The following is a 5064-nucleotide window of genomic DNA, read 5'->3' as shown; positions in this document are numbered from 1 at the left end:
AACTGAGCTGTCCCATAGACCTTTACTTTCCGGAAAAGAAGTAATGACATCGAACTTTCATCATGCGGCGATTCGCTGCGCCGCAACAATGTAGTTCTTTTTTGTGGGGCCGGAGCACTGAAATGAAAAAAAAAACAATACACAAAGGAAAGCATGTTGGCCACAATCAAATGCCTACTTTGGGCACCTAATGTGGCTACCGAAGGAATATCGAAGAAAACGTGAGACGCTTGGCCCACTGAGAACCATGCGCATACTGTTCGGTATCCTACACCGGCGAGACAAGACTTTCCAGACAGATTGCGCTCAAGCGAACGCGGTGTAATCTGTCGAATCCCCACAGTGATGGCAGTGAGTGACCATTGTTTCTTTTTCTCGTGTGCTAGCTAGGAAGCGTCCAAAACACTGCCAGGTGAAAATCTACTCAGCCAGAACAAACCGAACGCGCACTGAAGTGTGCCGCGTGGTGGTCCGGGCAACACGAGAAAAACGTATGCGCTTTGGCTGGCTCTGGCAGCCGGGTGGGTAGGGTAAGGCGAACAAAAAAATTGAAGGGGCTCAGTGTGTACACGCGAATAAAACTCAAGCAGAAACAATAATAAAGAATGTAGTTACCTTGGCTAGTTTTAGTGTCTTGACATGGATGCTTTGGCGTAGGTGAAAAAAAATGTTGGTACTTTTTTATGTGACATGACGGCACAAATGAACCACCACAACGCTTCGTCTCATCGGCCCTCGCTGCGTGCGTTGTCAACTTGTCGATTGTGTGTTGATTTGGCTTGTCTCGTTGTATGTTCCGATGTAAGACTTTAGAAAAGTCAATGCACCTTTGGTGTCAAATGTTTATAAAAACATTAAGCCCACAAAGTTCCGCAACTGAAAATCTAAAGCACAACTTTGGAAATGCCAATGCATCTTTCACATCAAAAGTTTTTGATATTTATACCCACAAAGTTTCGGAATTTACATCCATGCGCTTCGTAGATTTCGTGGCCTCCACGAGGTGGCGCGGCGAGGCCGTTCGCCATCAAAACGCCCTTGAAACTTTGTGCTCGGATGGGGCTGCTTGGCGTTATGTGACTCCCGGTACATGATCGTTGCCGCGAAATCCAGCCCAAGTTCGCAATGTTCGTGGTGAAATGTCTTTTTGAGAGTGAAAAGGACATTCTAGACAAAATCCAGAATGATTGCCGGCGCCGGGGGTTGCATTGGTAGGCAGTGCATGGACAGCACGAAAAAATTTCGGGGGGGGGGGGGGAGCGCTGAAGCCCCATAAGACCCCCCCCCCTGGCTACGCCCCTGCTTGTGTCGTACTGTTTGTCGACTCCATGGCACTGGAGCATATGTTCCAGCATGCGCCTGCAATATTTAGTCTTTACGTATGGAATTATGCCCTGGTCCATTGGTTAGAGGGCCAGTGTTGTGTTTGGCAGCAAAAGAACAGCTTCAATATTGTCAATTTCGGTGGTACTGTTATGTGCACTACAGTCATCCAGCATGACTAATACCTTGCAGTTCTTCGTGGAAAACTGTTAGTCTGACTTTTCGGTCAAGCCTGGAAACATTTCCTGTGTCATCCATGCCTTTCAATACGCTTCGTATTCCATCAGAAAGCCAGCAACATTCTTGAATCACCATAGCCAGCCTTACAGTGACAAGAAGTGGCAAGCAGTCTGTCCCCGTCATGTGGGCACCTTAATGCAATGTCACTCCTTTTCCCACCGGTGCATGGGTCTCCTTTCATAGTCACAGTTTTGTCTTGCAATGTCATGAGGAATGGTGCTATTTCATTGGCATTAAGGGGGGAGGCTACCCTTGAGCTTCAACTTTTTTATTTCTTGAGATATCTCGATGAAATGTTTAGGCTAAGCTTGTAGCACAAACACTTAAAGAACTACAAAGTTTCATGGAGCTCTGCTCACTGGTTCTCAAGTTACTGGAGTATATCAAGGTGGTTTACATGGGTTCCTTGGGACATGCCTGGAGAATTTGCAAAATGTGCTGGCACTGTGAAATTCAGTATAGTCATTCCAGGATAGGTACCCCAGGGCAAGACAAGGCCCTCTTTCTAAATTTCCTTGCTGAAAAATTTTAGCACAGCCCTGATTTAGTGTTACTAATTAGGCCTGCATTAACCAAATTTTGATTGTTTATTACAAATTCCAGAGACAATACCTTAAAAAAACGGGCTTGTCGTGCCCTCAGAAATTTATTAAGGTATGGTATAAAAGAAACCCCATGAAATTCTGATAAGTGGTTACCAAGATATGGCTTTCCCTAGCAGCCACACCAGGCAAAGAATTGATTCTTAGAAAACTGCCTTAAAAGATTGAGAGAACACCAACTTTTTTTTCTTTAGATATCTTGATGAAATTTTCAGGGTAGGCTCACAGCATGAACATCTGAAGAATTACGAAGTTTCATAGAGTTGTGCCCACTGGTTCTCAAGTTACAGTAGTAATCAAGGTGGTTTAGATGGGTTCTTCGGGACATGCCAGGAGAATTTGCAGAATGTGTTGGCACTGTGAAATTAATTATAATTCCTGGATAGGCACCTCAGGCAACAAGGCCCTTCTTCTAAATTTCTTTGGTAAAAATTTTAGCACAGCACTGAATTTATTTACTACTTAGACATGCACTAATTAACCAAATTTTATTTATCAACAATTCCAAACACAATATCTTCAATGAATAGGCTTTTCTTGCCCTCAAAAATTTATTTATGTACAGGATCCGATGAGTGGTTTCTGAGATATGCTGGGATGAGCAGCCATATAAGAAAAAAAATAATTCCAAGAAAATGGCGCTCGAAAGTTGGAGACATTTCCCAGTCTAAAACGACCCTGCTGAATAGTTGGAGCTGTCTCAGTGCTCTTTCTTATTTTGCCGCCTCTGAGTTTTCACTTCATTCTGTTTCTCAGCCTTGCCCATGCGCAGGGCATCTCTCTCAGCCGCTCGCTGGATGGCTAGGTGGCCAGGTGTGAGCCCCACCGACACAGAGACTTCTTTTGTGGCCCTGCAGTGTCCAGCATTTTACCTTAGCACTGCATGAACCGCTGTCTCCACAGCAATTAAAAATGCGTGTTGCTCCTTGGGCATCAGGGACCACAGGACTGAGCGAAAAGACTCGGATGAGTTTTGGGTCTTCGCTCCCAGGCAGTGTCGGAGCAGAGAATCCTGCGAGAGGCGCTCATATATAGGCAGCATAGCCTCAGCAACGTAGCCTGGAAGATTGTATGTATGTTTCGGCTGGGCTGCTCCTTTTGCCGCAGCAGCCTTATGCCGGCACCATGAGTTGGCACCCTCAGGACAAAGTTCATGATGAGGCGCTGCTTCAGTTGAAGTGACGTGGTGGTATGATGCCATCACCGCACGCTGCATGGCAGCCACATCATTAGAATTGTTCCTGAGGGCCAGCCATAGTAGCCTGTTAATTTGTCAGTGAGGGCTTTTGTAAGCCTGCCCTTTCCTCCTAATGGCTTCTCACTTTTCTGCACAAGATTGTGCAATGCAGTCCCCATTCTTTTTTGGACGTGGTTCAGGCACTCTTCTTTTACGACAGGAACAAGGCCATAAACATTCTCTTGTACAAGGGCAGAGAAAGTGGCACTGTCACTGTCAGACACAAGTGTTACATAACAGAGGCTGTGTTTGTTGACAGAACGTGCAAAGAGAATCAGGGCTGCCTCCACCTCCATCCTCCCGGATTTTGCACCAGTGTTTTTTTGGCATACATGACTCTCACGCCAGCTTCAGTAGTCCGAGTCCCCACGTTTCGGTCCTATCTGACAACCAAGGCACTGGTTTGATATGACTACAGCATCGAAGATGAGGCCCGTGTGGTATTCATTGATCGCCCCAACTCCAATGTGGGACGTGTGACTACGCTTGTGCCAGTTCCCATCATACATGACAGTAATGTCCCTGGAAAAGCCTGGGTCCATCTGCTTGTAGGCCTCTTTTATCGCAGTTGCAGATTCGGCGTAGAACTTTTCCATGCATTTAGCCTCCGGGTCCCTGAAGGTCTTCTTCAAGTGCTTTTGAAACAGCCGATGGTGAAGACCTCTGTGCGACACGTTCATTGCTGCCCAGAAGTCATTGAGAGCTGTCTGATCCTTCCCTATTTGTTTCATCGTCATAATTGCTCGAATATTGACTTCAAAAGCCTGTCCTTCGTTCTGACGCGCAGAATTCCATGCACTCGCAACAATCTCACAATGTGGGCACTTCAACTCAAGTTATGTTGCCAGTCCAAGTTTGGTGCCTTCTTGAATTTTCAGCCCACTTGCAAGGCAATGCTGGCACAAGGTGCTGGAGAGCAGGTCGCCCAGCACATCCATTTGCACAAGGCAAAATTTCCTGCCTTCAGTTGTAGCGCTGGCGGGTCCGGGATCGGGTGTCATGGCTTGAAACTGTCTGTGTGTGGCTGGCATGGCGCCAAGTTTATCCTGAAAGGCAGCACATTGTGCTTCCGCCGCCTCCATCTCCTCGGGTGTCAAGAAATGTGTTTCCAAGCGAATGGTGGACGACGCGTTCTTGCCCTTAGGAGGAGATTCGGGACTGGAGCTGAAGGCCGCGGTCAGTGTTGTTGATGGGCTCGGGTCACCAGGCGCACTTGAAACCACGCATCCTTGTGCCGATGAAGCAGAAGGTAGCACGTTGCTGGATGCGGCGACGCATTCGTCTTGTACCATTGTAGCAGGTCCTAGGATGCTGGAAGCATCAGTGCAGTCGTCGGCAGCGCGCTTCGCCATGCGGATGGACCTCACGGAATGCTTCCGTGCAACGAACGCGTGTCGCATCTTGAATTTCGTCGTAGGCATCGTGACCGACCACGCAACGATCAACAGGCTGCATGAAACTGTTCAAGGGGCACGGCGACAGACTGTAAAGACGGCGATAGCAAAAATGGCGAAAGGCGAACACACCGCATAAAGGAGAGAAAGCACAGCAGATGGCGCTCAGGGGGCAGCGGGCGGAGACCATTGCATCAGCGCGCGCAGCAGCCAATAGCAGCCGCCCATTCCCCCGCGTTTTCGAGGAGCGCACATTTGACCCAATCGT

At 47.7% G+C, this 5064-nt stretch overlaps 1 pseudogene; it reads right to left on the bottom strand.

Moving 5' to 3' along the window:
• Positions 1–2832: 2832 nt before the first annotated feature.
• Positions 2833–4754, bottom strand: LOC142574922 (uncharacterized; annotated as a pseudogene).
• Between the last annotated feature and the right edge of the window lie 310 nt (positions 4755–5064).

Source organism: Dermacentor variabilis, chromosome 3 (genome assembly GCF_050947875.1).
Source record: "Dermacentor variabilis isolate Ectoservices chromosome 3, ASM5094787v1, whole genome shotgun sequence".
NCBI lineage: Eukaryota > Metazoa > Arthropoda > Arachnida > Ixodida > Ixodidae > Dermacentor > Dermacentor variabilis.
Note: the sequence above shows the minus strand (reverse complement) of the source record. Positions and strands in the feature narration are given on the sequence as shown.